Source organism: Lonchura striata, chromosome 1, assembly GCF_046129695.1.
Source record: "Lonchura striata isolate bLonStr1 chromosome 1, bLonStr1.mat, whole genome shotgun sequence".
NCBI classification, from domain to species: Eukaryota; Metazoa; Chordata; class Aves; order Passeriformes; family Estrildidae; genus Lonchura; species Lonchura striata.
The window spans coordinates 68,167,338-68,178,828 of record NC_134603.1 but is presented as its reverse complement, the minus strand read 5'-3'; positions in this window follow the sequence as shown (position 1 = coordinate 68,178,828).

The following is an 11,491-nucleotide window of genomic DNA, read 5'->3' as shown; positions in this document are numbered from 1 at the left end:
ATGAAGAAAAGTGGTTGAAAATGTTCCAGATACTTTCTGTCAGTGATGACCTATGCCCTTTTTCCTAACCGGCCTTGCCCCTATACTTAACTCTGTTCTACCTCAGTCTCTAACATATAAACTTGAAGAAAATGAATATACCAAGGTTGTGATTTCTGAAAGGCTCTCTCTTGGTTACTTGATTGTCATGTTTTAGGAATACTAACACTGTTTCCTCCTTCAACCCTGTTTTTCTGTTTCACTCAGTTCTTGCTTTACCTCTTAGCGACCCAGTGGTGTTGAGTTAATAAAACTGCAGGATCGACACTGCAAACATCAAACATTGAAAACTATGATATCAACAGCAGTCTTAAAAGCATATAACCAGGGAATTAATTTGAGTTATTTTAGTTGACCTTTACTGTTTAGATTCTCAGGATAGACCTGGGCTATTTTTATCTACAGAAACATCTTTGTATCGTATTTATGAATTGCACCATGATGTTAGCTGTTTTTAATTTTTTTTTTAGTGTGTGTAAACCCTTCGGATATTCTTGTTATTAGGAAGCTTGAGTTGAACTGCAAATTGAAATATTTCTGTGAAAATTCCATTAAAATATGCTAAGTCATCTTCAATGTCGGAGCTCCCATAGCTGTCCTGGTGTCATTGAGCTGTAACATCACCTCCTCAAAGACAATGACGGAAGCTCCCAGGCACTCTCACACACATTCACCCACACAGCATAAGGAAGAGTCTGAAATGGGTGTGGAAAGGCAGTTACAGCTCATCTTTCCTCAGGTGAAGTAGCAGGGACTTTCTTCTGTTCTGGTGATTCTCTGCTCTGAGTGCCACTCTTCATACTTCTTACAAGTGGACCATAGATGCACTGGAAAAATCCTGTCAATGACTATAGGAAAACAGGAAAGATGAAGCTCATTAAAATGAAAAAGCTATCACAGATGCATGTAAGAGAATCAGAAAACAAATACTAGGCACACATACCTCACTGTGATTTAATTCTCTCATTTTCCTCTTCGCAAAATACACTGCTCTTCTTTTTAATTTTTTTTCTTTGTCTGTTTAGAGAGCACCTGGAAAGCAAAAATGAGACATTCTTCTAGTCTGATTAAGTGGCAACCAGACAAAATTACTGACAAAAGTTTTTGAAAATATCTTCTGATTTCATACATCTCTGTTCTTGAGATCCAATTTAATATTCCTCAGAAGACCATGTTTTCAGAATCTTGAACATTTCATCTCATAAAGAGCCCTTAATATGCCTTTTAGATCACCTCAAGGTGCTTTTATTTGTACATGTGAAAATGAAATTATCCAAAATTAAAGAGAGAGCAAAGACTAAGCTGTGATGCTCAAAGCTTCCAGCATGATTGCTACTTCTCTCTGCTCAAGAAAAGAAGGAAGCATTGGAAGTGACTTTTCTAATGCAGGTTTTTTTTCATCCTGTGCATGTCTTTCAGATGTATTGTTCAGATGCAGATGCAGAATCTGTTTGCCCTTACTATACACCTCACAGGAATTTATTGTGTGGTGTGATTGATTTTCACCATTTTGTATCTATTCTCAATAACCCTCCCAGGTTTTCTGTGGAGTAATGTACCCTAGGCCAGATGTAATCTGTTGTACTGTACTAAAATCAGACATGAGTACATATTATTGTGCACTGTGCAGTCATTCAAATTGTGTGTGAGTCATTTTTTCTTGTAAAAAACAGGTATATTTCTTACAATTACTTGATTCAGTAATTTGCTGTTCTGCACCAATAAGCACTTAAATATTCTGAAACAAGAGAAATAAAATTTGCAATTCATGAACAACCGTGCCTTTCAGGACAAAAAGCTAATAATTAAGGGGCCATATTATTAATCTTAGTACTGCAAAGTATGTATTTATAGAAGCGGCTATATCTTAGCTGAGCATGTGCACACAGGGGTAAAATCTAAGTTGTTTAAGTAATGTCAGTCTGCCCCTGCAGTTTTAAAGGTTATTATACAGCTAATGAGGACTAGCAAGTCATGATGTGACAGAAGTCTTTTGATCTGCAGCTGACACTAACTTGCCAAAAGGTACTTGATTAATTATAACATTGTAAGATAATGCCTTGTGAGCCCATACCAGGCAAATTACTCTTCACGGAGCACTGACAGTGCATCTCTCTTCCACCTATGTAATTTAGTCTCAGTGTAACAGGAAACACACAGCCTCCGAAAATTATATCTGCAAAATGACAAACACAAAGCAAACTAGATTGCAAGCTTGAAACCATTTCTCATGGGGTGTAATTATAATCATACATCAATCCTCCAGAAGGAATAACATACTATGGAAAAGCCAATGCAAAACTTCATTATCTGTCACCTATGCTAAAACATACTTCACCCTTTCTGATTACCTTAGTTTCCTTTCTCATATATTTGAAAGAAAACTCACAACAGTGCATCCCTTACAGCAATGTTTCTATGTTGTGACCTGTATTATGCCTGCACTGGTTTCCAACAGCCTTCTACTATGAGGCTTCAATTTTTTAAATAACATGTAATGGCTGTGCTGGATTTTCAGAAGTAAAAACATATGAAGTTAGTGTAATTCAGCATTTAAAGAATTAATACCCCCAAAACAAAACCAGAAAAGAACCTAGGAAAGATATTGTTATGACATTGCAATTTTCTATCAAGCCAGATTGACCTGCCCAATTCAAAAGGGAAAAGAAAAACTCAGTGTATTCAAAGCTGCTAAAATAACCTTCAAAGCCTCTAGAAATTAAAAGGATCAAACATCCTTATGTCACTATTACTACAAAACAATTTTTCTTAGATGGCCTAAGAAACAGTAGACCCTTGGGGTGAAGCTGAAGTCACAATTTTTTTTGTAATTAATTACTTCCCTTCATGAAGTACATCTGGTAGAAAGAATCACATTATTTCTCATCATAAGTATTAATTTTCTCAGTGTGAGATGTCTGCAATATGGCAATTGAGCAGGGGAAAATTTTGTCTAAGATCACAAAACAGCTGTATCATCACTAGGCATCTAGAGACTTTTCAGCACTGAACTCTTCATGCTGAAGATGTCCAAAACCTTCTATAAAAGAAGGGATAAGGAGAGTAAACCACTAGAAAAAATGCTAGATATGCTTTACAAATTAAAGATTGTTTTGCTAGGTAACAGTACTCAGAAAATGTATAAAGGACCTTGCAAAAGAAAACATAATAACACAAAAGAACCTATCAGAAATCCAAACAAGTAAAGAAAGAGAGAGAAATGAGATTTGACTCAGCTTATTCAGTGTATCAGTGAGTTTATTTAAATGTATTTATATCAGATCTTAGGTAATGGAAAAAAAATGTTTAATATGAACATTAAAGAACTACAATGTGATTAAAAATCTTTTTGAATCTGCCTCAGTTCATGAGCCACACAGACTATTTTGTGCTCCAGTGACAACAGACATTGTTCTAACAATGAGTACTTGCCTTACTAGGAGGTGTAATTGTCCATAGTGCCACTTAGAAAGAGAATCTAATGGAAATATTTGAGTGGATTTAATAGTTCTCTTGATATTCAAACACAGCAAGCAGTCACTGAAGGTAAACATGTGAGAAAGGTTAAATAAAATGTAGGCCTAACCAGTGCTTAGCAATTAAATTCACAAGCCACTCAATTCTTACAGAGAAAAGTAAAATAATTTCTAAAGTTTACAACATTGTAGTGGAGTTATACTCTTGTGTTCATTATTTTGAGGTTATAGTCTCCAAGTAATACATCATTGGTGATAAATTGTCATGTAACATTCTTAGTTGTAGATCACATTAACAAGACCAATCTTTTACTAATGTACAAGTACTCGCAGAAATAAAGATAAATTATCCCTGGAAAAACACAGGGCTTGTGTGCTAGATGTGTTTATTCCATGGGTTTTTCTTAGGTGCCATAGCACTATTGACAAAATTTGTCATTAAAACCTGCCTCAGATACTTTTAACCTTGTGGAGGACTTCAGACAAAGTGGCTGACATTTTCCACGTTTTTTTTTTTTTCCTTTGGGAATTTCAGCATATATGATTCATTATAGAAATGGATAAGTAACAGAAACATCGCAATATTTAAAGCTATGCATGATTTCCTGGAACTGCCATGGTCTGGCAGCTGAAATTTGTCACAGACATAGGCCTCACTGAAAAATCTACAGCCTTGTTTTAGGAAGAAAATGTGTTTGTCAAGGTTTGGGGAATCTAAGAACTGTAGTATATGTATACATATATGGACTGTGCTTTAAATGAAAAGTCTTGACCCAGGAGCAATGTTATCCTAGGAGTACAATTGGAAAGACAGCTAGTGAGGAGTTTTCATGAACCAAAATTTAAAAGGTTTAATTTTTAGATGCTAAGTGTGTATTTGGAGCAAGTATGGATGTTCTATTTGGCAGAACAACTTGCAACATGTATTAGCAGACTAGTTTTACCAAGTTGCCTGCAAAATTGCAAATGTGGCCATGTACCTGCCTCACCCACAAGAAGAAATTGTTTGGTTTTTTTTTTACTTTCTTTTTAGGCAGATCTCTGACATAAGACATTTCTGTGGCTATATAATCAGGTCATGCAAGAATGTGATAATTAAACGTTAAAAGTTTTTGCCAAGTTTCAGTTCATACACTTCTTTCTCCATGTTTCTCTCATTTGCATCATCTCAGGGAGTTTGGACCTCCATTTGGAAAATAGAAAGAAATCGTTCAAAGGAGCAGGATACCTGGTGGGAGATCCAGCTACCATCTTCTTAGACAGAATATCTTAACTGTCTCTAGAAGATGTGGAAATGGACATCCAATTGCATAGCTGTGCATACATTCTCAAAAGGGACTTGTATGTTCAAGTTGCACAAAATGCCCTCTTGATGGTACCTTCAACTCATATTATTTTAAAAAGAGAAAGCCAAAAATAATTTTAGCATGACTTCAATAAAACAGGCAGGCCTTGGTGAAGAAATGAAAGAAAGAGGTCACAGAAATCACAAGTTATTCACTGAGATGCCATGAATCTCGGGGAAAAAAATGTTCTGCTTACAAGCTTTGACTCCAGTCAACATCACAACTTGATTTCTGCATCCATGAATACCACATAATTAGCAAGTAGTCAGTGAACAATAGTTTCAAAATCAATTTCTACAATTCTACAGGTAAACCAGACCACAAGACTCCTATAAAATGCTAGTAAACACACTTCTTAAGTATTCTAGGAGTAATCCACCCAGGCTCTGATCCAACAGATGCACTCAGAGCTCTGCACACACAGAGCCTCACTGCATGTATGGCTCACAGACCCCTGTCCCTTCTCCAGAGAGGATGGATTGCCCCATTTACCCTGTTTCCAAGGCTTCTCCAGCCCAGCATATGGTCCTGCAGCTGCCCAGAACCCACCAACATGCTGGTGGGACAGCTCCTGCTCCCACAGACACCGTGGGATGGAGATCCCACATGTTGCTGCGCACTGCTATCAGCTGATTGTCAGCTTCCTCACTGATAACTTCGGAGAATGGTTGACTTTGGTGCAAATATCACCATCGGTGAGAACTTTGGGTGCTGCAGCCAGGCAGAGGGGGCCTGCCAAGCCACTTGCTGCTCCCAGTCCCTGCCACACAAAGGAGGTGGTTTGTGTGGTGCCCACTGCCACAGGGAGCTCCCAGGCTGCTTGCACAGCTATCAGGAAACTGTGGGCATTAGAGAAAGATGAAGGCAAATGGATAGAGGGCAGCTCATTTTGATGGAGAGGGAAACTACTCACTCTCAAAACAGACCAAGAAACAACAGTGGGAACAGTATGAGTTAGGAGTCGCCAATTTTTAATTCACCAATCAGGCTTTTCAGCTGCTGCAAGTTTTCAACATCATCTGCATCCTTGCCATGAGGCATCACTTCATAATAAGGTGACTCCTTTTGCATAAATGTGCTGTGCAGGGTGAGTAAAACTGGTAGAACCTCAAGTGAAAACTGCCTTTTGGGATAGGATGTGCTTGCCATGTGCATTTAGTAAGAGTTATATATTGTCAGCATTTCAGTGGCAAATAAATAAAGGAATAATAATTATAATCACATTACCAATACTGCGTGTCTGCCCCAAATTACAGCAACATTAATTAAAATTACCCTGTAAGATATGAAATTTTAAAATCTGTCTCTTGTGCACTCCCATGAAGAAAACACAGAAGGTTTACAAAAGGAACATACTTTGAGCTGGCAGCTTTATTCTAAATGCAAAAGGGAGATGAAAGCAATAGCTTATAAAGAATTTTCAGAACCTTATTTTATAATTATTCTGAAATTTTAGATAACAGTGAAAACAAAAGAGAGATAAAGAAGCTGTCCACATTCATTTCAAGGATGGGTTCTGTCTCTATGATGTACCTTATCAGAGTTTTACAAAAATACCTTTCTATACAGAAATGTGACCCCTCAAAAAAAAAATAAAATTCAGCTGACAAGATCTGTCTTCTTAGTACAGGACCTTTAATTTTTTTTAATCTTGTGGTTTTATTTAAATAAAGTGATATATATAATTGTCTGTTCTCTCCTTTTCTTGCTACACTTCTGCCTTTAATTGAATAAAGATTCACACCAATCAATTATCAAAAGAATTTGAATAGTCTACAAATTTTCAAAGAAACATGGTACTTGCTGTTTCTATTACTGGTTAATATGTTACAAATGTAGAGGTATATCTACATCTATATCTACTAGGTAATCTAAAAAAATGTATAAATTATGTATAATATACATTAGGAATCCTGATGGCAATAGCAGTCCTTATATTTTGCTCTTCCCCATTGTTTTCTCTGGTTCTTCAAAGTGAAAGTTTTATCCTTTGCTTCTCAAATTCTGCAGGTTCGCTGAGGCATAAAGGGTCTACTTCTCTGTCCCCAAGCCAGATGCCACATCTCCATTTCACATTAAGATAACACAATTACATGCTATCCTTATGCAAACTTTTTCCTTCAGGGATGAGATGATGATATGTAGCTCTGGAAGGCACCCAGATCTCAGAGCTGGGGACTGGAGACACTCTGCAGCTGCACCTGCAGTGAGCTTCAGGTGTTGTCCAACTGCTCAAAAATTCAGAAAGAAAAGCACAAAAAATATCTTAATTATTTTCAGAAAGTGTGTGTGTATTTTGTTGGCATTCTAGAGCCCAACAGAAAGTCCATTTAACCACTGAAAAGAAATAAGCAAGGGATATATACCTAGCAACTTCAGCATAAATACAGAAAGTTTTAAAGGTTGTAGATACACTTCAATATCCATCATTAACCTGATTTAAGGAAAAAAAACAAAAAACCACAATTTATTCCTTATGTATATAGGATGAATTTGAGTGGTACTTGACTATTTATGTATTTGTAATTTTATCTCCACATTCTTATTTATAGCTTGGATTTTAAGTAATATGCTTGAAGTTCTTCTACGCCATGTAATACTAAAAGATAAAAATATATTGAAAAAAAAAAGTAAAATATCAGAATTTGTATCTTTAGAAAGTCTGAAAATCATCCGAACAAATGATTTACAAGAAATCATTTAATTGGATTTTTTTTGTTGTTCTGGAGATTAACACAAATCTGTAGAATATGCTCAATAATGTACATAATTCATTCAGTACTTCACAAAATTTTTTTTACTGCAGGGAACATTCACATCAAATTCAAGTCATCACTACTGTATGTGCAATTAAGACTGTTTAAATTTATATTACTTATGTTATAAAAAAATGTGTATTGCATCTTATTTCCATATTCCCATTTTTCAATCCTCACTGGTTTGTGTAAGTGAAACATAATCCAGAGTGAGATGCAAAGATATCTGGTCTTTGGGATGGATGAAATTGTAAATTTCACAATTCAACATTAAAATTTGAATTTATCATAGAAGAAATGTATTTTCATGCTGGTTGTTATTCATGACAGCCACATTTATGTTTCAGATGTCATATAACTCATGGAACTGTAGATTCATAGGAAGAAAAAGATTTTTTTTGAGTTTAAAATAAAAATAAAATATATTTTTTTCAATTTAGGTCTACTGAATTTCTCCTAAATATATATAATATTTATTACATTTATTACACAAATGGATGAGCAAAAAAAAAGATCTCTTTCTCAAAGTTACACAGAAATCCATAGCATTGCTGGAAAGAGAAATTCTGGATTTATCTTTTTTCTAGCTAAAAGGAAGACATATACTAAGTTAAAATACCAGTTATGCATTGGAGTATCAAAATTACTAAGGAAACCATAAGTAAGCTAGCTAAGCGCATAGGTATAACAAAATTTGAAAGCAAAGCTTGGCTACAGAGTTCTACAAAGTGTCCATTCCTCTGTAGATTTGAAAAGTTGTGATCTTTTACACATCATGCTATTAGAAGACTTAACAGGATTATTCTACAACCAAGTTGACTGTCACATGTGTAATGCAGATCTAAAAGTCCTTCAGAATATTTATTAATTATTTTTTGCTGGAAAACTGCATAAATACATTTTTAAGTGTCATCAGTAGAGTTAAACAAAAATATACATTTGAAAAATTCATCTCCACTGAGCCAAGTCACCATCCTAAACCAATTGTTCCCCATGAATTACATCCAAATATAATATGCATATTGAACAAGCTTTGTTATATTACTGGTCTTACCCATTTCTTTATTATGCACTAAGTCAGAGTTTGGAACTATTTTAAGAACATATGGTTAGAACCAGAGCTCACTCTTAGATCTGTACATCACCTGACAAAACCCTTGTTCCCTAATGAAGACTTTTACCTTGCATAATGAAACTAGACTCCCTTTACTGGCAAAAAAGATCAACTGTCTACAAGTCATACTAAAAGTCATCATTTGAGAGGAAGAGGCTATAAACAGTGAAAATGCCATGGAGAGGGATGGAATAGTGCTTAATCTAATGCATAGAGGTACCTTTTCTGATTTGACCTTTCAATTTGAAATTCTCAATCTCAGCCGGATTTCTGCTGTCTCAGAAACCACCACTACAAAGAGCAGGATATTTTACTGAAACCCTTATGGAAAAACAAAACTATTATGAAATTATTGGGTAGTCTTTGTGCTTCCTATGGCCTTTCATGCTATATCTGTATTACAGAGCTTAGTATATTGTCTCCTCAACTTCAGCAAGGCTTTTGACACTGTCACTCATAATGTCCTCATAGTTAAGCTCAGGAAATGCAATTAGATGGAAGAAGAGTAAGGTGGATCAAGAACTGGCTGAACTGAGCTCAGAGTGTCATGTTCAATAAAGCAAAATCCAAGTTGGAGGTGTGCAGTCAGTGATGTTTCCCAGGAATCAATACTGTTCCAGTCTTATTCAAGTTGTTTATCAATGACGTGGACAAAGAGAGAACCTGAGCACATTTGCTGATGGTACAAAACTGTGGGGAGTGGCTCATACACTTGAAGGCCTTGCTGCCATTCACCAGGACCTAGATAGGCTGAATTGTTGGGCAGAGAGAAACCCAGTGAGGTTCAACAAGGGCCAGTGCAGAGTCCTGCACCTAGGGAGAAATAAGCTCAAGCACCAGCACGGGTTGAGGCTCAGTCTACTGGAGACCAGAGAAGGACCTGGGAGTCTTGGTGGATCGCAAGCTGACCATGATCCAGCAGTGCCCTCGTGGCTAGGAGGGCCAGTGGTACCTTGGGGTGCAGCAGGTGGTCAGCAGGTGGAAGGAATTCATCTTGACTCTCTGCTTGGCCTGAATAAGCCCACATCTAAAATATTGTGTCCAGTTCTGGGCCCCTCAGTAAAAGACTTAAGGAGAGAGGGTCCAGTGGATGGTCACAAATATGGTGAAGGATCTGGAGCATCTCTCACTGGAGAAGAGACAGAAGGAGCTGAGCCTATCCAGTCTGGAGAAGAGAGAGAAGGGTCTTTTTAATGCAAATAAATATCTTGAAGGTGAGTATTAAGAGAATAGTGAAAGACTTCTTCTCCATGGTGTGCAGTGACAAGATGAGGAGCAATGACCATAAACTAAAACACAAGTAGTTCTACTCAACATAAGGAGGAATTTCTTTATCTTACCTTGGCATGGGGGTTGGCTTAGATGTTCTCTAAGGTCCATTAGATGAGGCCCCCTGCCAACTCTAATGATTCTGGGATTCTGTGATATGCACTACTCTCAGAGTATTTCCTGCACCCCAGTCTTCACAGGAGAACAGTCCACTCTTGTTCTGAGTAGCAGCCACAGTGTACTGCTTTAATATATGCCCATGCAGGATAAACAAGAGACCACAATCTGCTTCTAGGGCCTACTTTAGCAGAAAAATGATGGCTTGGAGGGTCCTTACTACTGCCAAATTTGTTCCCAAAAATGTTTTGGGTTTGACCACATAAAGTGTTCACCTAATAAGCCTTGCTCTATAATTTAGCTCTGCTGTCTGGTACAACAGCTTTAGTAAGAAATAAATGTATGGAAATGTCCAAACTCTACTAATCAAGAAGCCACATCATTAAAGCCTGGAATACAGGTAGCTACTGGTTGATGCCTCACTGCTCATGTCCACTTTACCTTGTGGCCCATTTCATGACTCAGCCTGTGCACTGCAGGTTGGGACAGGTCAAAAGCCTCTTCCTTGGGCAAATAAGAAGAATCAGGCTCAATTTTAACTTGTAGCTTTTTTCCAGTGTCCGGTAAGTTATCTTAGAAAAATAAGCATACTTCATCAAGCAAAATTTATTTTATGTTCTCTTACTGAACAGTAGAAAAAGAATGGCAAGTTTTATTCTAACTTAACTGAGACCTCACTGGTAAAAGAGCTGTTAAGCAGAACTATCTGGAAGTCATTTACAGTCCTCACAGGGGGTCTGTCTGCAGACTTAATTTCAGATCTTTAACATGCTGTATCAGTTTATAGCTATTAAATGATCTTCTGATAAACTCAACAAAAAGAATCTTTTATACAAAGAATAAGTTGTAACACATCTTTGGGAATGATTGTTTTTGCAAGGGTTTGTGTTCTAGGGAGCTTAGTGGGAAACAACTGTTATTATATTCCAGCAGTTGCAGATTGTGCAAATAAAACCTGAATGAAAAATTAAATAGCATTTGAATGTATTTTAACATTATTTTATGTGTTTTTCTTACACAATATGTCTGAGGTCAGGAATCTAACAAAATAAATAAATATAGCCACAAAAAAACTTAAACACAATTGAAAATTCTCTATTTGTGAGATTATTTTTCACCCCAAAATATTACTTTCTTCTTTAAAACTAACTTCTCTATGGAGAAAAAAAAGATACACGTTGTTCTGTTCAGCCTTCTCTTAATAGTAAAGACATAATGAATATTATGGTGTTGTTATTAGTATTATGTTGGCACTTCAGTGCCAATTCAAACAGGTTTGAATTCCAAATAGTTCATTGTTCATCTTTAAAGAGCTTACAAAGCAAAAAAGCTGAAATAAAAAGGAAGAAATTAGTATAATCAGCCAGAATGTAT